Genomic DNA, 25,134 nt, shown 5'->3' on the forward strand with positions numbered 1-25,134 from the left:
AAGAGGGGACCGACTTATACAGTTTTGCACAAAGTATAATTTAGTAATTGCCAACACCCAATTTGAAAATCATAATAGAAGAATATACACTTGGAAAAAGCCAGGCGATACTGCAAGGTATCAGATAGATTATATCATGAAGAAAAGGTGTCAGATGAATCGGTGGAATTTAGAGAAGCTTGAGGAAGCGGAGGTAAAGAAGATTTTTGAGGAGGACATCGCAAGAGGTATGAGTAAAAAATATTAATTATATAAAAAATTAATAAATTATAATTTAATAGCTCATATAGAACAAACTGAAGCCCAAGTATGTAAACATATCAAAAGAGCACAGATGTTCATGCTCACTGCTATTGTGATTTCAGTATTCTTCAGGGTGATAATAATATTAAAAATAATCTTTCCAATAATATTAAAAATCATTATCAATGATACAGGAAAAACAGTACAAAATTTAATCTATAAATACTATCACATTTGTGAATCTACTATAATAATTCCTATTGTATTGCATTTGCTACATTTGCCACTCAAAGCAGCACAAAAGATCTTTAAAAACTGCTTGACCCATGATCCCCAAATATTAAAACCAAACATATTTAATGAGTACATTTATTAATATTTAGACATTACAAATAAATATTTTAAATTATAAAATATACAATAGAAGTCTTATTTTAAGAATAAAAAAATGAAAATTGTAAAAATGAAGTAAAAAGTCAGTCTAGTAATTCTATTTGCTCTGATTAATTAAAAAATTAGTTTAAAATAAAAATATTTTTTTAAAATGCCATTAATTTAAACTATACAAATTATATAATTAAATACTTTAGTAAACCTAATTTTTACTAAGTAAAAATTTACTATTTTACTATTTTTACTTAGTAAACCTTATTTTACTAATAATAATAATAAAAAATATCTACAAATAATGTTCAAACTATAATCCTCAGGAAATTGAAATTTCGTGGAACATTTTCAAAATTGAACTGAAACTTCTTTTATGTTGTTGGTTACCTGAAATACAGAAAGAAAAAATAATAAATTCAGTATTGAAGGATAATACTTCATAATTGGTAATATTCCTTATACTCAATCCAAGTTTGACTCCTGCAACCAATTGGAAGCTGGACTGCCATGATAGCAGATTTAAAAAATGTTAGTTTAGATTAATTCACAGCACTAATTTTCCCAGCTTACTGCAATATTTTTTAGACTGTCGTACACTGAACCCCTATGACAAAAGTAAATGTTAACAGTGTACAAATCTGGTAAAAAAAAATATACGAAACATTACAGAAAAGTTGGTAAACAATGTACACTTGTCTCACAGACAGGTTAAATTTTATGATAAAAAGGACTTCTTTTTCATTAAAAACCATATTGCGCATTCTTATTATGGTAAACACTGTTTTGTATCAATACATAACTTCAAAAATAATTTTGTTTTTTTAATACAAAATTATGTACAAGGTTTGATAAAAAAATATGCGAATTTTTTAATTTCCCAGGAAGTACAAGTGTAATTGTCACAATTGTTTTTTTGTGTTTTTACACTTGTCCCTAACATATATTTATATTGGTAGCAATAATGGATGCTTAGTTTATTGTTGGTCATCAGAAATGTTACATGTCTTTTGGTATTGTTGGCGAGTTTTTAATGTGAAAAAATGGGACAAAGAATTTAGATTAAGAATGCAATAAAGTGCAGCACTATATTAGAAGTGTTGAATGTTACTATTGGTGATTCTTGTATGAAAAAAAACAAACGTTTCCAAGAGGGCTGTGAAGACGTTGAGAATGAAGAGTACCCTGGACATCCCAGCACAATAACAATCGATGACATGTCAAAAAAGTGAAGAAAATGATTATGGACAATCACTGAATCACTATCAGAGAGACTGCTGATATCGTCACATCACTTGGCCAATTTGTGCCATTTTTTTTTTTTGCTCATTTGTTCAAGCAATTTTTTCAGATGTTTTGGGCTTGAAACATGTGGCAGCAAAATCTGTTCCAAAATTATTGAATTTCGACCAAAAGCAGTGCCAAATGAACAGTATTCAGAAGCTGCTGAATGAAGTGAACAACATTCCAAAACTGCTCAAACAGGTCATAACTGGAGATGAAATCTGGGTGTATGGGTATGATCTCAAAACTAAGGCCCAATCATCCCAATGAAAGCTTCCTGAAAAGCCAAGACTGAAAAAAGCTTATCAAGTTCGATCAAAGTGAAGTTCTGATCACTGTGTTGTTTAATTTCAGTGGCTTAGTGTATCATGGGTTCTTGCCAGCAGGTTGAACAGTCAATAAGGAGTACTACCTGTAAGTTCTACTCTGTTTACACAGAACAATCCAAAGAAAACGCTTCGATTTTAGCGAAATAATTCATGGCAATTGCACCACAATTATGTACCTTCTCATATTTCACTGCTTGTTTGTTAAGTTTTGACCAAAAACAACACCGTTATGATGCTTCAGCCTCCGTATTCACCAGACATGGTCCTCTGTTACTTCTTCCTATTCCCAAATCTGAAAGAACCATGGAAGGATGACGTTTTGCAAACATTGAAGAGATAAAGACAGAATCGCTGAAAGAGCTAAATGCCATACAGAATTGTATTCGAGGGTTGGTTCAAAGATTGGAAAATGCACTGGACAATATTTGAAGGAGAGTACATTGAAGATGACAAAAACAATATTGATGATTTTTTGAGAAAAACTAAAATTCTGCTTATTTTTTTACCAAACTTCATTTCATGATATGAATAAATTATTATTCATACATAACTCTAATAATTATATAACATAGATAATCATATTTAAACTATTCAAATAAACCACCTAGTACAGAATATTGAGATAATTCCATTATTGGAATTATTCAAATCATGACTGAGAATTTGGGATCCTGCCAAAGTACTTTCATGGAAAATATATATCTCATCTCAATATTCTGTGCTATTTAGTTTATTTTAATAAAATTTAAATATAACTTAACACTACAGAAGTGTAATATGGTGTAATATACAATTAATCTTAATTATTACTCATACAGTACTTGAATACATTATGTATTCATAATTATATAGCATAATTTATACTACTTATATACAAAAACTGTACAGTATAGATGGTGCTACTTTAGTGGCTTCACTGTTTCTATTTCATTTCAACTGTCAAATTATTTTAATTTTAACATTATAATTCACAGTTTACTGATCAGAGTTATTCACTACATATTTAATTTCCACTATTAACTTACGTATTTCATTTATTCATTGCCAACTGACTTTTTCTAAGATTAATATAGTATTTTATTTACTCCACTTTAAACTGAAATTAAAGAAAAACTTTCTCTTCAATTAAGAATTTGTTCACGTTGGTCCAACAAAAAATCCTTCAGTAAACACTAATTTGAGCTAATTAATTTAAAAACTTCAGTGTACAAATAAGAAAAACTAACACCAGCTTTGTGGTATATATTTAATCAAATTATTCATAAGAACAAGTTCCTGAAAAATTCTTAACAGCCCTTTTAGTGCAGAAAAATCTGTTGTGTATAGCAGTACTTAAAGTGTACTTTGACCACTTCTTTAAACAATACTTTTTCTTTAGTACAGATCAAGATATGTCACTAAGAATACCATGATTTATACCATCCATATAAATGTTTTAATTTATATTCAAATAAATAAAACTAAATGTCATCAAATGATACAGAATCACATTTCCAATATTATTAATAAAAGTAAGGCTAGCTTTAAATAGCATCACAGCTATTGTATAAGTAGAAATAACTATTTTTATATACATCTGTTACTAAAACAGCATTTTAAGCTCATGAAAGAAATTTCAACTCATCATATAAAGTCCAAAACCCTTACCGTAAATTTAAAAAAACCCTGTGATTTATCACTAACATTAATGATATACACCAAAAAGATTCAACAGTAACTTACACTGAACATTCTAAATGATATGCAGTGTTAAAATTTTATTTCTTTCAAGCACATTATAAACTTAATCTATTCTTTATGCAAACTGACAGTAATGAAAATGGCTCTACTTTAGTTTAAAAAATAGTTATATTTTCTTAAAACAAACATTAATTTTTACTGTTTTATTAAAATTATTTATGTAAAACTCAAGCATAACAAATAATTACTGACCAATGTGTTTAAAATATTTCATATTTATGCAAAGTACTGTTGTATGAAATAAGAAAAATTATTCTGGCTTCAAATAACATCATAAAATTATTATGCTGAAATTTTAGAAAATACCATTTGTGATTCTTCAAAAATCTGCAACACATATATATTTTTTATCAATTTTCTGACATACATAAGCAATTAGAATAAAACAAATTTTTAAACAGATTATTAAAATAAAAATAGACGAGTACATTTAAAAATAATCTAAACACAGCATTCACTTCATGTTATTGATTATTAATATTAATAAATGAACCACCTAATAAAACAAATTTTACAAATAATTTTGATCCTATTCAATTTCCACAAATAGTAAATTATGTTTAAATCATAACTTTCATGTTTTAGAAAATATTTGTGAGCAAGTTTATTTTTTCATATTATTTTTAGTTATATGTATTAACAAATTGAGAACTGAATATAATAAGTAAATTATTTCAAAATATATATTTTTTATCACTTTCATTAGAAAAAAATTCTAAATATGTGTTTTATTCCTCTATATTAATTAGTATTAAGAAAAACTTTGAAAAAGGAAAAAACACAGACTGTATATCATAAACATAGAAATGTAATACGTCACCAAATAATGAAATTCAAATTACGGTTCACAAACATTATATATAGAACATCAATGTTGTAAATGTACAAGAACTGAGATGACTGTTTGCATCAATGGTCAGGATAACATGAAAATTACTATGTTCATTAATAGCAATGGCAAATGACAACTTATTCATTCACAGTTAAGAGCAGATAATACCTTGATGATAAATAAAATCTTTCAAACTATATAAACAGACTAAATATTTATTTTGTCTATCTATTTACAGATTCTAATTTAAGTTATCTGAAAGAAACTTACTAATGGACCACTAAAGGAACATCAACTACAAAAGAAAATTGAGAATCTTTTACTTTGCGAGCATATGGAAGGACTATTTTCATATCTGAGGGTTCAACAATAAACTGATTTAGTATCTGTAGTGAAAATATATTACACCACTTTAAATTAAATAAAACTAGAATTTGTTTAACTGGGCATTAATGTAAGAGATCATGAAAAGTAATAATTAGTTTAAGCTGAGTTTACAAAAAGTTAGAGCATTAAAAAATTTCCTCCCTGAATAAAATCAATGTACCTAGCAAAATTAACACCAGTATCTTTGAAAAGTAAATTATTCTAGATTTGTGGTTCAGGGGTTATTAGTATTTAACCCCCCCTACAAAAAAATATGTGAGCTATCTAAATACTGAATAACAGAATTTGCATATTCATCCATAATAAATTTCAAAATTTTCAAAAAACAGTTTCCACAAATCATAAATAAATGTTTTAATTATAGAATTCAAGAACTGAAGATGTAGGATCCTATGAAAATTGATTCTTGGAATTAATATAGTAAGTTTAACTTTATTTATTGTATTTTGGTGATTTATATTTTATTTAATATTAAATTTTATTAGCACAGTGTGGTAAATACACACGTGAGCGTGCGCGTGCATGCACACACAGATGTCCATACATAGAATACATAAAAATAAATAATAATAAATAAATAAAAAACTGGTTTTCATAAAAAAATATTTTGTTATACATGGAAACTTATGAGATACCTGTATACACTAGTCGGTTAGGATTCACTTTGTTTGCCCTTCCCTCCTAGTTGGCCAACTTTGTTCATTATTCTCAACCCCAAAGAAGCTGGGGCCTCAATGTATGTATGGCTTTAATGTATGTATGAAAACATGAATGTGCTCTACAAATTTTAAAGCAATCAGTCTGTTGGTTCTCGCACTATACTGTTGCAAACGATTAGAACTGCCATAAACTTTTGCACCTATATATTAGATAAATATATATAAACTAAAACTAAATACATTTGTCTACAAAGATTAAAGACATATACTTTGTGATCCAAAAACTTCAAATTACCCTCATCAGGTACTTTTTCTATTAACCTTTGCTTGATCACTCATAAATCACTTGCTATGGAAAATTTTTCAAGAGATAGAAGTTTTTTATGTTTAGCCTCTAGAACCATCGTAAAGTATTCAGAGGATGAATGAGGATGGCGTGTATGAATGTAAATGAAGTATAATTGTACAGTCTCAGGTTGACCATTCCTGAGATGTGTGGTTAATTGAAACCCAACCACCAAAGAATACCAGTATCCATAAAAAACTGCCTCTACTAGGATTTGAACCTTAAAATTTTCAACTCAAAATCAGCTGTTATGCAATGACAAGTTTACCACTAGACCAACCAGTGGGTTTCTTAAACGCATCTCGTAAGTTACCCGTTGCATCTAAAATGTAAAAATCTTAATTTTTTTATAGCCCTTACTCATCAGTGTTTGTTGAAAATAAGAAATGCACATTCATTCTGCTGTTCCAAAACATATTAGACTGTTCACACCAACCTGTTTACTTTTAACTGGTATTATAATTTAAATCCAAAAAAAATATCACTGCCTAAATTTCAGTCAGCAGTGACACCAATTGTTACTTATTTTAAAATTTGCTCATGTATATGTGACCTCCTTTTCTAAATAAATTAATGAAAGGTAATCATATTTTAGAAAAGTGGCAAAATAATAAATTAGTATATTCTTATAAAAAGATTGATGAAAATACAAAATAGTATAAGTGCATAAGTGAATAAATCAACCGGGGTGGTCTAGTGGTGAACGTGTCTTCCCAAATCATTTGATTTGGAAGTCGAGAGTTCCAGCGTTCAAGTCCTAGTAAGGTCAGTTATTTTTGCACAGATTTGAATACTAGATCGTGGATATTGGTGTTCTTTTGTGGTTGTGTTTAAATTAACACACATCTCAGGAATGGTCGAACTGAAACAAGGCTACACTTCATTTACACTCATACATATCATCCTCTGAAGTATTATCTGAACGGTAATTACTAGAGGCTAAACAGAAAATATAAGTGAATTATACATTATTAGTAGAGACTAGTAATCAAAGCAGTTAGCGTGACTTAAAAATTATTTAAAAATAAATAAACAAGACGAATAATAACAGTCCCTTAATTAACAAATTAAAGAAATACAAAAGTAAGTTAAAAAGTTGGGAAGAGTCTCAAATTCTAACTAATCACTTATGTACTAAATAACAGCACTAGTGTTGTAAATCTTAATAAATTATAATTTATTAACTTACACCAGCAATTTTCTCCCAATGTGATGGCAAAATGAATTTTATTTCAACAACCTCATTGATTATTCTGTCTATACCATCCAATCTAACTAATATCTGCTAAAGATAAAAATTTTTTTGGGTTCTGAAAACAAGTAAATCTTGGTTTACATTGTCATAAAAACAATACAATTGCAAAAGTGAAGCAAATATATTACTTTTTTTTTTGTCTTCAGTCATTTGACTGGTTTGATGCAGCTCTCCAAGATTCCCTATCTAGTGCTAGTCGTTTTTTTTCAGTTTACCCTCTACATCCTATATCCCTAACAATTTGTTTTACATATTCCAAACGTGGCCTGCCTACACAATTTTTTCCTTCTACCTGTCCTTCCAATATTAAAGCGACTATTCCAGGATGCCTTAGTATGTGGCCTATAAGTCTGTCTCTTCTTTTAACTATATTTTTCCAAATGCTTCTTTCTTCATCTATTTGCCGCAATACCTCTTCATTTGTCACTTTATCCACCCGTCTGATTTTTAACATTCTCCTATAGCACCGCATTTCAAAACCTTCTAATCTTTTCTTCTCAGATACTCCGATTGTCCAAGTTTCACTTCCATATAAAGCGACACTCCAAACATATACTTTCAAATGTATATATTTAGTTTCAAGTATATATTACTTGAAACTGAAATTATGCTGCTCTATTCATGGTCAACGAGACTGATGACTAATCAGTCTTTGTTAATGAATTGTTAAAATGATGTAGTGGTTAGCATGCTAGCTCCTAAATCATTTAATCTTGAGTTCAATTATAGACATGAGTGTGGTATTTTTTCACCTATAATTTCATCTTTGAAATTAAAATACATGCAAAGCATGTTCAAGGTCATGTAGTATAAAAAATGTGTACATTTAAATATAATTAAAACAATTTTAGATTAATTTCAATTTCAAATGGATTGTGATATTTAGTTAATCATTTAGTAAGTACTAATCAACATCAACATAACAACATACTTGAACATACTTCAACATAAAAATACATGAACTATAGGAATATTAAACACAAACAGTTGGAAAATGGAGTTGCAAATAAACTTGTGGAAAAAGTAAGAGAAACATAGCTACCACTACCACACTGGCAGCCACACTTCACTTATATACACAAAGTATTCTTTGATCACTGGTGCTATGGGTGTGGTAACAGTTAATTCTCTGAAGTAAATTTACCCCCAGAATAAATAGAAAATATTGAAAAGTAAATTAGTTATACTATACAATGTACATTTGTAAAAAATACAAATACAGTTATTTTCCCAGTAAATATGCCCAGAAAACATACAAATGACTTCAACAAAGTTATTAAAATCTAATAAATGTTATAATATTTATAACAAAAGATAAAAAGTTTTTCTATTACATAGTTATATCATATAATCTACTCGATAGAAAAAAACTGAATTTTACAACACTAAAAAACATGATATTCTCTACATTATTCTTATTCATTACAATTTATTTGATGATAACCAATAGAAATTATGGTAAATTGTTTTCCCACTAGTGTTATTTCAAAGTTCCATAATTTCATCTACAGATTTTATAAAAAAATCTAATGTTTAGGTATATTTCATAACTTTTTACCTTTTGTCAAAGGATAAAAAAAAATCTTTTCTGATGGTCGGTTCAATATTACAGCCATTAAAAAAAGGTGCCACCAACTCTTGCTGAAGACAGGATTTTTTTTCACTGAATTGTATATTTTATCAACATTATAAAAGTTTTATACATTACATAGTTTCACGATTTTAATTAACAATTTGCTGGTAAAATGGCTCTTCAGGAAAGAATTTTCAATTAAACTATTGAAAATCTTGGTCATTTGTTTATTTAAAGAGCACTGTTGCTTCAATTAAGTGTGCAATACATTACAAAAAGCTTAGCTTGTCTGAACAATTGCTACATCATGCAGAATTTGTCATGCGACTATTTGTTAGATCTTCATGACAGATCCAGCGGATTAGAAATGATAACACCAGTGTCCTGGCACGGTTATGTGGTTATGCACATACAGAGTGAGCAACTTAATACTATACTTAACACTAGAGAATAAACACAAATGAGACATGTAACATTTTATGAATGAAATGAATATGTAAATTTAATTAAATTTTGTATTTACATTAGAAATATTTTACATATTTACAATATATTAAAAAAAGATGTTTGAAGTGAACATCCTATGCAGCAATGCACTTATGTGATTTAGTGACCAAATTGATAATCACCTGATGCAAAATGATGTTGACAATGCTGTCAGTTTCTTTCTGAATTTTCACCTTCAGTTCATTGATAGTTTGGGCATTTGATTCATAAACTTCATCCTTCAAAGTGCCCAAAGGAAAGAATTGCAACTAACCATATCTCTTCTTTTTTTCCTGTTTAGCCTCCGGTAACTACCGTTTAGATAATTCTTCAGAGGATGAATGAGGATGATATGTATGAGTGTAAATGAATTGTAGTCTTTTACATTCTCAGTTCGACCGTTCCTGAGATGTCTGGCTAATTGAAACCCAACCACCAACGAACACCGGTATCCACGATCCAGTATTCAAATCCGTGTAAAAATAACTGGCTTTTTACTAGGACTTGAACGCTGTAATTCTCGACTTTCCAAATCAGATGGTATGTTCACGCAGTATATGAACATTTTATACTACTGAACAAAGTAGAAAAATCACAGTCCACACACTACGACAGCTTGATGCGTACTGAGTGTAGAAATGTTTTGATGCTAAGATGGCATGAAACACTAGGCACAAACGAAAGTTACTTTCTGGACTACCATATATATATATATATATATATATTAAATAAATTAACTCAATCCACCCAAGTACAGAAATAAGAAAACTCTTACCTAATTTTTTATTTATTATTTTTCTTTTCTTAATAATTTTATGATAGTACTTTTACAGGATCCTGCATCTAAATTTCTAAATCAGTATTAACATCAGAAATAGAGTGTTTATTATTTATAAGGTGATCCGAAAGGATTTTATCTATAATTTTGGAAATAATATAAGATAGAGCAGATATAAGATCAAGAAGCGACCTTTGATTGATTTTACATCTGCTCCATCTTATATTATTCCAAAATTATAGATAAAATACTTCGGATAAAAATGAATTTACATTACAGTTACAACATAAAAAATGGGTACAAATTTGTAAATAAATTAAAAAACTTAACAATTGGCAGGAACACTAGGGTGGCGAGTTATGATATATAAGTAACATTTATCCTAGTGTACTTTTTGATAAAACAATTCATATAAAAAAAATTAAATTAATAAATAATCCTGAAGACCCTGAATTTATTGATAACAGCATCACTATTATGAGGAACATATGTCAACAAAATTACTTTGAATTTAATAACAAATTTTTATAAACAGGAAAATACCTTATCTATGGGATTTCCTTTATTTGCTATTATGTCAGAGATGTACTTACAATATTTTGAGATTAAAGTTGCCTATGGCATTATTCACACTCATAAGGTTTTATTATGGACTTGTTATGTTGATATTTTTGTCATTTAGATCCGGTTATAAATAATGAACACCTCATAATTTTGAATAAACTTAATTCATATTATTATAATTAAAAATTTACTTGAAGGTATAAACAAAACAATCAATTTTCTAGATGTTTGTATTGAAATTAACAAATATAATCCAACTGAAGTTTCAAAATACAGGAATCCTATAGCCAATAAAACCTCAATTTATACAAAATCAAATTATCCTTGTTCTCATAAAATTTACATATATACAAATATGATTAATAGAGCTTTCTATTATACGCAAAATAATAAAGAGAAATTAAACAAAGAAATAAATAATATAAAACAAACTGCAATTCAAAGTGGATGCAGTGCTTTGTTAATCGATAATATATATAAAAAACAAATATAAAAACTTAATAATACTATAATTTTGAAACAGATTCATAACACAGAAGGTTGATAATGTTTACTTAAAATATTCATACACCAATAGTATTGTTGAAAATATAATCAAAGTTTACGACAAGGATAAATTTAAACCTGCATAAAAAACTAACAACAACAAGCTAACAATATTATTATTGTGTATTTAAAAAAACAATAATAATACTGATGTATACAATTTATGTGGGGTTTATAAGACAAAATGGTAGTGATTGTGAGGATATTTATATTGGTAAAACCAATAGTGTTTAAAACCAGATTTTATGAACATTTTAGGTATTATAAAAATAAAAAATTGGGCTTTCCTAATATGGCAGATCACCTTATAAATAATAAACACTATTTCTTCTGATGTTAATACCGATTTAAGAATATTTGAAATTAAAAAAGGAAATATAAATAAAAATTTAGATATTTTGGAAAAACATTTTGTTTATATAAATATAAGCAAAGATTCAACTTGATCAACCTACGTACAGATTATTAAAAGAGATATATTCATAAAAGCTGCAGTAGATAACAGCACTTTCATAGATAATACATGAAATTTTCATGTATTCAAATAGCACAGTATTCATATTTGGCTAGCCACGTACAGGTATTATATGTTTTTATTTTATTTTATTTTACTTAATGACTTCATATGTCTTTGCAAATGTATATGTAATTTTAATCTTTTGTGTTTAATATGTAATGGTATATACATTTTATATACGACTGATGTTGCAAGATCCTATGAAAGTACCATTGTAAAATTATAAAGAAAATAAGGTAAGTTTTCTTATTTCTGAACTCGGGTGGATTGAGTTGATTTATATTATATATTTAGATTATTAGTGCAGAGGTGATGTGGGTCTTGAAAGGATTGATTTTAGAAAAATAATATGTATATATGCTGACTTCCATGAGAGTGTCTCTGCCTTTCATCTGGAGGTCCTGGGTTCAAATTCCGGTCAGGCATGGCATTTACAAAATTGTCATTTCATTTCATCCACTAGCAATACCTAATAGTTATCTTGGAGGCTAAAAAAAGGTGAATCGTGAAGTTCTCCCTATATTTTCATAATCTATACTTCTTAAGAAAATAATGGAAAAAGTTGACATAAACATATATCCTAATATGTTTTGTTTGTGAGTTACAGCTAGTGAAAGATTTTAGCTACCCTGGTTAAATGAAGTGCTTTTGTGGTTGCCAACAGAAAATACATGCTTGGCCTCCCCAGCATTTTTATTGCAGAGTTGTTTGCTATTAAGGTCTTAAATATAATTAGGCCAACACTTCGATATGTACTTGTTTGCTCAGATTCTATGAATGCGTTACAGGTGATTAGTGATGTGTACTCCAGACACCCTGTAGTCTATGAGATTCATTGTCTTATTTCACAAATGAATAGATGTAATACAAATGTGAGCTTCTGCTGGATTCCGAGTCATATTGGAATTTCAGGCAATGAGTGCCCTGGTAATGCGGCAAAAGAGGCTTGTTTCCGGTCTCCTTTAACCAATTGCATTGTTTCTAACGATCTTGTCTGTACTCTGAAGAGGGTGGTTCATGATGAATGACAGAGTGAATGGGATGCTACTATTAACAATAAACTTGATTGAATTAAGAAAATTTTATCACCTTGGAGCTCCTCATGCAGAAATAACAGTCAAGAAGAAGTTAATTGTCATTTGCGAACAGGGCACACTAGGTCGATCATGGGTAACTGATGACACAAACAGATGCACCCCTTTGTACTCGCTGCAGCTAACAGTGCACCACAACCTTGTGGAGTGTATGTGTTATGCGACATTACGTTGCAAGTTTAAACTAGGGAGTAACATGCAAACTATCCTAGGGGATAATTAAATTATGTTATACTTTATGATTTCTTAGGGCCATTCATTTATATTCAAATATTTGAAATTACTGTGGTGTGTTTCAGCCATTTATGTCATTTTTTGTAAAGTAGATGGTAATTTTATTATTTTAATTGAGATGTATAATGTGATATATCTTTGTGATTTTATTTTGCATTAGCGTACATTACAGGCTTTTTCTTTTTAGATGTATTTTTATCATGTCTGGGTGATAACACGAAAGTGTTTTTTGCCTAGGAAAAAAATGTAAGTCATACTACAATTTTTAGGATGTTAATTGAGGGGCAGAATTAGTCACTTTTTATAGTTTTTGACCTGAAAAATCGAATAAAATAAGCCCCAGAACTGTGTCTGCAGTAGATTTTGAGAAATCTGGGGTGAAAACTAATAAACTGGGGTAAAAACTCCAGTTTTTTATATTTGACATACAATAACTTTGTTAAATGGGTAATAAACAAAAACCAAATTCTTTTTGGTAATGAGAAAAATTTGTGAAAACAAATTATGCTGTTAAAAAATTTAAATAGACTGGAAATAAAACTGCAATCATAATTATTCAGATAATTTTTTTATAAATGATAGAAATGCAATAAATTATTTGAAAAATTATTTCAAAATTGGTAATAAAATAACAGCTGATCAACAATGCACAATACAATATTGTATTTGTGTTAAAATCATTTTGTTAGGTACATTAAGAATATCAGGTACTGTGAACTGAGCTGTCATTAGCAAAGGTTTACTATGAATTTTAGTTTTAAGTAATCAGGTTGCCATTGAGGTAATGCCGTACTTACGTACAACAGAGAAATATGCTGATAAGGTATTAATTTTGGGTGTGTGTAATAATGGTAATGGTACAGCTGCTGCAGTAATGTATGAAATACATTAAATTCCAAATCGCATGATTCCAGATCCCAAAATAATTAATTAAATTTTTCGCAATCTTCGGGAAACAGTTCACTACCTCATATTCATACCAACTACAAACAATCTGTCCAACATAATACTGTTATGAGGAAATCATTACTGATATAGTCCAGGCATCAGTACATGATGTCTGGAGGATACTTAAAACAAGTTTTATCTTTATCAAAAAACACTCAGGAGTTGGTCTGCTTTGCTTGGAGTTCTGCAGCTGGTGGAATACAAATTGCCAATTCTACAATTGTTTTTTTCTTTACAAACGAGACAAATTTCACTTGAAATGGCATCAACAACTTTCACATGCAGAAGTAAATTCTTATGAAATGGCAGAAAGAAGGTTTCAACACTGATTTAGCATCAGTGTATGGTTTGGTCTTCTTCGCAATCAGCTGTTTGGACCGTTCATTTTACCTAGCCACTTAAATGCTTAGGTCTGCTTGCACTTTCTTCAAGAATTGCCACAGCTGCTTGAAGATTCCAGAACAATGGTGTGTCTCCCCACTTCTCTTGCACTGTTTCCACTCACTTAAATCATCATTTCCCTGAGAAATGGATGGTTGTGGAGGTCCACATTCCTGGACACCATGATCATCTGATCTAAAACCTTTAGATTTTTGCATGTGGAATGAATGGAAAATATTGTAAACAAAACAAATAAAATACATTCTCATGGGAAATTAATTAATTGCCTGCATTGTGGATGTGGCTGAGCAACTTAAGGACAACCCTGAAGAACTAAAAAGAGCAACAGAAGCGTGACAAGAAATGTGTTGAAAATAGCGGGCTCATTTTTTAACTTTTATTATAAACTGGTACATACAATGCACTTTGGTCTAGTGTACCGTTTCTAAATAAAATTTGAATTTTTCTAACTTTTCTTTGTTTTATTCAACCTATCTTGCACAATTTTGTCCAGAATTAAATTCTATATAAGTTTTGTATTTATTATCCATTTAACAAAGTTATTGTATGTTAAAACATAAAAAAAACAGGGTATTTTTACCTAATTTATTGGTTTTCACCCCAGATTTCTCAAAAAATAGTGCAGAGACAGTTCTGGAACCTATTTAATTCAATTTTTCAGGTCAAAAACCATAAGAAATCATTAATTGTCTCTTAATTAATATCCTAAAAATTTCAGTACAATCTCATTTCACTGTGGTAGTTGAAATCCGAGTGAAATCTTTCACTAGCCGTAACTCATAAATGGAGCATTTTAGGACTATGTTTACATGAACCCATTATTTTCACAAGTACAATAGGTTATGAAAGTCCCGGAAGGACTTTGTGGTACACCTCTATATACAGTTGTTTATAAAAATCGTTTCAAGAATTCAGGAAATGATCCCCCAAATTAAAATAAAGAAAACTTCTAAGTCAACATAAATCGCATATGCTTAGTTTACCAGCTATCCACCATTTTGTATTTTTAACATAAATTTATTTTTCAGGAATGGTTAATTGTATGGAGCTGAAATTTCATATGCTGCTAGGGTACCTAGAAATTTAATTGCATAAAAACAGAACACCATGTAAACCTTTTAATTATTATCTTTATTCAGTGCAATAGCCATCATAAAGATTCAACGCTATCACATCAAACACTCATTGTGGTGAAAAATCAAGCCCTATATATTTCAATGTGTCGATACGGAAAAATTTAAGGATGGCCGAACAGTTTGGAGGAAGCATTTTGAATTATAATAGCTGAGATGCTTCGCGAAATTTTGAGGATAATGTGGAGATGCATAGCTCTTATGTTCAGCATGATGATATCCTAGCATAGATCCAGTGAATAAGTAATTCATAACTACAAATGTACAAAAATATTCAAAATATATATGAAGTTCATTTGCACGTTTGTCTAGCAGTATGGGGCTTCTCAGACATACTCTACAGTATGCCGTTACTAATCTTGCAGCTGTAATCAGAAAGATATTTTCTGAATATATTTACAAGAAGTCCTTTTGTCCATAAAAATCACAAATTTCTAGACAGAAGAATTTAACAAGGGTCTGGATTTTCACAATGAAATACTTTGAGGTTTCCTCAGCAGTAAAAACCATATGCTGAAAAAAATATGTACTGTTTGTTTAAAATAATTTATTTTTAATGATGTATTTAGTACATTTATAATATTTATTTTTTTATTAACAATATATATAACTCATTATCTAGTTGGTATTCACATTATTAATCATATTTTGACACACTTAAAATGATATTTTACATAATAAAGAATTTTATTTATAATCATAAGCTAATAAAATAATTTATTACTTTTCGTAAATATATAACTAACGGGCAGGAATTGCAATTATTAAAGGTACACAGAGATAAATTAGATTGGTAAGTAAACGGGTACGCATAGTTATTGTAAGTACATCAAATATATAGTTAAAAAAATTTTGAAAACTACAATGCAATTATAAAATAAAAATTATTATAAAATTATGGTTAACAATTTTCATAAAATCATTTAAATACTTTAAAGTAAATGCATTATTATTTTCTTAATTTATATATTTTAAAATTTTATAATTGTAACAACAAAATAAATTATAACTGTTAAATACTGCTCAGGTTTTTCTGTAAGTTTTAAACTTTTTTCTATTCTTTAACGAGGTATAAATGTGAAATTAGTAAAATTAGTTAATTCATATTACAGTCACCATTATATTTGATAATTTCTTAATGGTTTCAAGCCAACTAAGTGAAGAAAAATTATTTTTTGTGAACGTTAATAATTGATAAAAAACTGAAAACTTGAAAAAAGAAAACTACATAATCCTTCACATTTCATTGAATTATAGAAATTTATATCAACTATGATTATAAAATGGTAGAAAATCCTCTATATAATTGTATATTTCACTTTTTAGTAGTGTAGTACAAACAGCTACGTATTTGTAAAGTTAATTTTTTTAGCAGTACATAAGTTCCTCCGGTCTTAGTAACAAAAAGACTAATAATATGAAATTATAAAACAGCAGAATGCAAAACTAATTTCATGTAACAATTACAAGAGTAATTTATAACTGATTTTGAGAAAGCTTATATAAAAATGTATAAATAAATTTAATTATTTAATTCATAACTAAATTATAATTTACTCTTTAAATAGTATACTTTATTTTCAATTTAAATTAATAGATAATTTATTTGGTTTTTAGAAATTTGTAATATTCCAATCGATTTTAAAATTTTCTAAGCCCATGGATCAAGTTACAAATTCATTAATATTAAAGTCGCTGCTAAATATTTATGAATGAACCCTGCAGTACGGTTTGCTGTTGATTAGAATTGGACTGTGGCTAAAGAAAAATTTTTAATTTTTTTCTCGCTTAATGTAAAAATTTTGACATGTTCATTGCCTGTAATGAATTCAGTAAAAAAATTTACAAGAAAAATCATGAAGCACATATACCTTTCAAAGTTTTTCTAAATTGTTAATATTTCTTTGCTTTTATTATGTTTTAAAAATAAATAATGCATTATCCTGTCTGCTATGAAAAACACAAAAATCACAGGTCACTAAGAATATACATCCGTTCCATCGTAAAAGTTATGTAAAACTCAGTTCATAAAGTGAATCTTAATTTATTAACATTATTTATCTATTCTAACAAACCAAAATAATATTCTTTATTTACTATTTCTATATCTTCCTCTTGTATACAAAGATATTTTTAACATTTTTTTTCAAAGCGATTTTGATTTGTCTTTTTTTATGTTTTTCTATGCGATTCTACAAAACAACATTTTTTAATATGACAAAAGTTAAAACATTCCATATAAAAAAATATGGATATTTAATTTACTTGCAATATATTTGAATCTGTGCAAAATTGAGGAGCGCTATACTAATTTTACGAAAAATAAATAAATTAATAACTTAATTCCTTACTAAATATTATTATAATTCATTCTTAAATAATATAAAATTTCATTTTAAATTAAAATAAAGTTTAATCTATTTGGTTTTTAGAAATTTGTTATAAGATTTTCCTGTAACTAATTATAGGGAAATTGTAAAAACTGGAGGTTTATTAGAGTTATTAGTAACGTACTTCAGTACAAAACAGTATAAGTAGACTAATCGATGAAAACACATGTCTATCAAAAATCATCTCTTTTCACGTAATGTCCATTAAAAGGAAATTTCAATCTATCTGAGCTGTATTTGAACCTGAAATAAAACAACAGCGTAACTAATGTTAACAATGTAATAAATATTTTGAAAAAAATTTTAGACAAAAAGAAACTGAAAGTAGAAACAATTTATAAATACAGAATTAAGTGATTATAATGGGTAGATGAGGCCGCAAGAAAAAGATAATGTAAATAAATAAGAAAGTAAATACAACTTATTTATGACAATCTAGCATCTACTATTATGATATTTATTATATTGTTTTATACTAGTTGATAAATGTTAACTATACAATAACTTCATCGTTATAATTTTATTGTTACACATTGCAATAATAATAGTAATATTCTGTTCATTAAAAATACTATTCATTTTGTAATTATTTTTACTTTCCTATGAACTTAATATCTTTAATATTCACACCATATAAAGCAATGTTATTTATATTAATGCATATATACATATACATAAGTAATTTATAAATTGAATAATTCCTTAACATTATATTATTATCATATAACTCATTCAAAATAATGCGTAACAAATAATAAAGTTTTGTAATAAATACATATATATTTTTTTGTTCTTTTACAATGTAAATCTACATTCAATTCTATTTATTTAACTTAAATTTAATAAATAATAATTATGTAACATTCATTCATGTCATTTAAAAACACATTAAAATATCAGTTTCTTGGGAAACTATTGATTAAAAAATATATATATATCTCATACATACATATCTTACTGTAATTCCAGATAAAGAATAGAAACTGTGTTTTCTACACTATTTAAAGCCAGGGTATATCTATCATCATGGAAAATTATTATATGTTTTCTTGATCGGGTAAATAGTATTAGTTTTAATTTTATACATGGGAATATCTCATTACATAAGCTAAGTGCTTGTGTTTGGGAATAAGTTGTGGAAATCTTACTTAATCTTATGGTAAACATGACCCAAAACTTTTAATTGGAGTAAGTCATTAAAAAGACATTTATTGGTTTTTTTTTCGAAAGTAAAACTTCACAATGACAATATTATTTTATATTTCTGGGTTAATAGGCTACTCTTTTTTGTAGTAATGGGAAAGAAATTGTAAGTTTTTTAAGTCATATAACACAATTCAATCTCCATCCATTCCAAATACAAGATTTGTTTAAGTGAACAATTGTTGTTGTATGTTTCTTGTAAAATAAACAATCCAGAATAATATTTTGTAGCTTATCAAAAATTCCAAGCATAACCAGGATCTTCTGAATGAAAAGCTGAGATGGAATGCTACACCGGGAAGGTAAAACAATTTACAGTTTCTTTGCCAGTTGTGAGAACCTTCTTTTGGCATTATTTATGATTTCTTATTTAATAAACCCTATTAGTTCATTATTAAGTCGATGTATTTGTTTTTTCCATCTGCATTTGTAAAACGAGTAAAAAATGATAAAATTAATCTTATAATATATTTAAATGTAAATTTGTCAAAATATGCAGGGCTGATTAGTTTCAGTTTTTAGAATTTTTTTTTGTTCTAGTTTGTCTTTGTATGAATTAGCTTTTGTAATTTTTTTCAACAGGTATGGGTACTGGGAGCATTTATTTTTTAAGGACTGCCACTCCTCAAACTTTGAAATGTATATCTTAGTACATGAAGGTAAATAAATTTGTATCAAGTGACATTAATTATCTATGACTAGCATTAAGGTAGTTAAGTTACTTTAGTAACTAACTAAATATATATATATATGTTTTTTTTAAATTTTTATTTTATTTATTTATATTAATAACTTTGTGAATGCTATCAAAATTTAGGTATTTGCAGTTAGAAAATAAGTAATTTATTCACTTTAATTTGAAATGTAGAGATTCCATACTAAACTATTTAGTATAGAAGAAGCTATTTATGATAAAACTAGTTTTTAATATAAATTATTAATATCATGAAGAAGTGCATTTTAACTTTAATTTTATTCATGAAGATAAGTAATTCATAAAATAAATAAGAAAAAAGTAGCAAGATGTTCTGTAAACAAAAGCATCATCAATGTTAATATTGAATATGTCACATTTATGAGTCATATTCAACTGGATCATGTGATTCGATAAGTCATGTCACTCGCTATTTATTTTCATGTTAAGTTTCAGTATATATAATTTTTTCAAAAGCAATTATCTTGGGGAAAAATTGAGTTTATTTAGCCTTTTGTTTTATCTATGCATGGTCTTTTAAAATTAATAAATTAATGTAATAAAAAAATACATCATTTCACAAGTAATTCCTGTTAACTTTTATATACTTATTTTTTTATTCATTTTAATTATTTAATATTACAATAGTTGATGTTAAAATTTTCAAAAATTAAAGATAATTGTTTTCCCTTAGAAGAGAATTTAAATTAGATTTTTATATTTTATTTTAGTATTTTCACATCAAATTATAAAAAAATTATTTTTATATAAAATTTAATTAATTGTGCAACAAAGAAATTCCTTCAGGTCATGGGACATAGCAATGGGGTAATATAATCTTAAAAAGAGCTCTTTTTAAGACTTCAAAAAGTTGAAATTTAATCAAAATAATTTTTTTTAAAAACAAAATAGGAAAAAAAGATTTTTTTCAGTGTTAACATTTAGTATGATGGACAAAACTCATCATCAAAATTGTACTCGTCAGACTGGATATTCATAAACTTTGAAAAAATCTCATTCTTTTTTTAAAATAAGCATTAATCACACTTCCAACACAAAGGTATACATTTTATAACCAGTTAATATTTATCCCTAGTTTTCAAAGCTCTAAATCGTGTAGAAATGTTTTTTAATACATTATCCATTGAATAACGAAAAAAATCCTTGGATTTTAATATCATATAATTGTAATAGTATATTTTTTCAACATTTTCCCAGAACCAATAATTAATTAGTGATTAATTTATATATTTGTAAGTGCTTTTTTATTAAAATGAATTATTACAGTTCATACACTTTATACAATACACACAATGTATATATGATAATAATAATAAATATTATATCTTATAACAGTTTATTAATATTCTAAGACGATTATACTTATTATTGTAAGTTGCATTTTTTTTTATTAACAATTGACACAACATGAAGTATTATTTTATAATTTATAACATTATTCGTCTTCATCAACATAATCAATTTATTTATTAGGCAATTAGCATAAATATTAATTTTAAACACAATATATTATGCATATTATAATTATATAAAGAGTACAAGGAAATAACAAAGGGAGGTACAGGGCATACAGGTAAGTAGAATATGGGATATGAAATGCAAACAGTAAACACTATTAAGTTTATCTTCTAATAAAATTATATTATACACACATAGATATATATTATCTGTGAATTTAAAAAAAAATTATTTGAACATTTACACAATTGTTTTTAGAACGCTATATAACAATGGATATTGATATATATTTTATTATAAATATTGATATATATTAACAGCAAATCCTGGTAATATTGTCATCCTATGATTAATAAAGTGATCAACAAAACGGTGAGATTTTATTTTATTTTTAAAAAAAGTCAAAGTTTTGTGATTTGAAGATGTGCACAACACTTGAAGATCAGTTTATACTTTTTATCAAGTATTTTTTAAGATTTTCTTTCATTATGTGTAAGCAGTGCGACTATGAAGTGACTGAGCTAAATAAAACCACATATCAACAGTTAGCAAGACCGATTAATATACAGGTAAAAAATATGTCCCAGGACAGTGAATTTACTTCAATAGAATAATTTAAAAATAATTAAGAGTAAATCTACAGTTTACTCTAAGAGGCAGTAAGGGCAAATTGATGAATAGAAAAAGTAAAAAATTACAGATATGGTGATAGAAGACTGAAGAGTACAACTCAGATAAAAGGATAGCGATGGCAAAGGAAGCCTCCAGTAATCCAGAGGAAATTACTACGTAGTAAAAGTATGAACTTAAGAGTTCAGCAAGAGTTTAGCCAAATGCTATGTATGGAAGCGAAGCATGTTTTGCTTCCGAGAGAGAAACTGGATTAAGGCTATTTGAGATGTGGATATGGAGAAAGGAAGAAGAACAGATAAAGTAAGGAATGAGGAAATAATGAACAGGATTAAAGAAGAAAGGGAACTTATGCAGGAAGTACACAAAAGAAAAGAAAACCGGTTAGGAAATGTGGTTAGAGGAAGTGGAATCTTGACAACTGTTCAGAAAGGTCAGTAAAAGGAGGAAGAAGAGAATGCAAACAGGGATGAATGAAGATAGCAGTGGTGTAAGAAACCAGTCACCAGGCAGGACATCATATGATAAAATCTATCATAAGTTTTTTGAATCTAGAAGAAACTTGGATAATCAACAAGCTTTGTATAGTACAAGTGATGGGGTACATTGTAGGCTTATTCTTCTTGCACTTCTTATATTTTTCACTGTAGGCTTATTTGGTGATATAAGCATAATTATCACCACCTAAAGGGCTCATATAAGGGGCCTGCAATTAATTAAAGTTCATTATTTTGGGTAATTGTACTTAAAAAAAAATGAGATTTGACTATAAAATCTTAGGATGACTGCATTACACAGATTTTCTGAGAATACACACCTATACATATATAATATAAAAATTTCACATACATATAATTTTAAATTGTAATTTTATGTAATAAAACACCAGAAAAAATTTTTTTTTAAAAATTATTTTTATCATTAAATTCATTTTATAAGCACATACATATAAATGTAAATATTTTATTTTAATTACATATTATATAAATTATTAATTATATTACAAAATATAAATGACACTAATTAATTATTTTATTACATTCAATAAAATAAAAAAAAGGCCAGTAAATATTTATTGCCAATATTTATTATAATAACTGGGTTTTAAAGTATTCTTTATTATAGCTATAAATAATTTATTTTCCCTTGTAAGTCTTTTCAGATTTACTTAGCATGTACTGTATTACGGTCATTCACGGCCATACTTATAATTTAAAAAATCCTAGGCTCAGAACTGAAGAGGAACAAATATAAAAAAAATTTATGAAATAATTCTCAGTTTATTAAAATTATTTTAAGAAAAAATCCTCTTACTGGGGATATAAATATAAACTTGACTTTGATTTGCAATATGAATTACAATAAAACTTTCTACTGTTCTTTACCTTTTCATTTACCAAAAATCTATACTTTCTTTTTTTTCTAAATTAAGGAATAAACTACCACATAAATTTTTCTGATCTGGTGACTTTTTCAGTATATAAAATTTAAAAATTAAATTTGGCAATTCACAAATGAAATTAATCTATAATAGATCTAAATAGAACCATTGCAAATTCTATGTTGTTTTTTGCTAAAGCTTTTAAGTTTAAATAGGAAAGAAAAGATATAATTGTCACTTTGGTGGATGACTTCAAATTCAACTAAATATTTTATTCAGATGCCATATTTTATATTCTTCTACTGTATACGTACTATCAGTTATTAGGCTTAAATCATATCTATATATAGATGAAGGATTCTTTCAAGGAAATGTATAATTTAATAAACAACTGTACAATTAATGCATTACTTGAATGCGGCCTACTAACAGCCTTCTTCTCTTTACGGCTTATGTATCCTTTCGTAAATATTCCATCCGCTTATTATGGTATTCAACCTTGCAGTCAGAATATAGATATTTGATTTTTTAGTTTTATCATTGTTCTGTAACTAATCTAAGCTGAACAGACCTTTAACCTTCATTAAAATTTCACATGTTTCCTGAATCTAGCTTTAATTTTAGAGCAACCATTATCTTATAAAATTAATTTTTGTGAATTTTTTTTAATATGTTACCAAGCATTCAACTAATAAAGCGATGCCATCCCAAGCGGTTGTAGTGAGATACTTGTTTCAGTATTAAGTTACTCCGATAGAATCTATGAATGCATACCATATTTAAATCTGCATAATGTAATTTTTTATATTCTGACAGAAATCCTGAAATTATAGTTTTTATAAAAATAATTTAAATCGTGCAGTCGTTTTTGACATTCAAATTTAATTTTTTTATAAAACTAAAACAGCATAACATATTATCATAATTTTCATACCTTACACTAATATTAGCACCAAAATTGCATTTTATTTATATTTTTATTCAATAGAAAAATAAAATCACTTTTTGTCTTAATTTGTTTTTTCATAAATTATCATATTTCAGAGTAAGTATTTTAAAAAGCATAAGAAAAATATAATACATAAAATTATTACAATACAATATTTAAATATAATATCAAAATATTTTTGTATAAAAACCTTGTTATAAAATAATATTAATAACAAATTAAAAAGAAAAAAAATGTATTACTATTATTTGTATTTATATTACATAACTCTCATTATTAACAATTAATCTTTAAAGTAATATCTTGAAATTTATTAAGTACCTTTAAAATTATAGACTAAATAAAACAATTTCATGACAAAAGTTGTTTATTTATTTAATTATTAATGTTTATTAAAATATAAAACTACAAAAAAGTAGATGTCTATTTAAAAAAAAAGATTAAATATTCACCAATTTGAAAATTAATAATACATTTTATTTCTCTCTCAGAATTAAGTAATTTTACTTTAAAATATTACATATTTACTATTAAGGTAGAAATATACAAAAGACAATTATTATCTTGACTGAATGCAAATTTTATGGGATGGAGAAGGGCTGTATTTTTTAGGCCAATTTTCTAATTCATAATAGAAAATTCTAAGTTCATTAAGTTATCTGCTGAAATAAATA

General features: G+C 27.2%; 1 long non-coding RNA gene across 1 annotated transcript; it reads right to left on the reverse strand.

Annotated features, from left to right (window-relative positions):
- Positions 1-939: 939 nt before the first annotated feature.
- On the reverse strand, positions 940-18,384 carry LOC142322393 (uncharacterized). The gene is made up of 4 exons (XR_012755834.1): positions 18,249-18,384; positions 7,394-7,486; positions 4,173-4,307; positions 940-1,017 (listed from the first exon to the last, which is right to left on the reverse strand). It is a non-coding gene; the product is annotated as an uncharacterized LOC142322393 (long non-coding RNA).
- Between the last annotated feature and the right edge of the window lie 6,750 nt (positions 18,385-25,134).

This window comes from Lycorma delicatula, chromosome 3 (genome assembly GCF_047948215.1).
Source record: "Lycorma delicatula isolate Av1 chromosome 3, ASM4794821v1, whole genome shotgun sequence".
Lineage (NCBI taxonomy): Eukaryota > Metazoa > Arthropoda > Insecta > Hemiptera > Fulgoridae > Lycorma > Lycorma delicatula.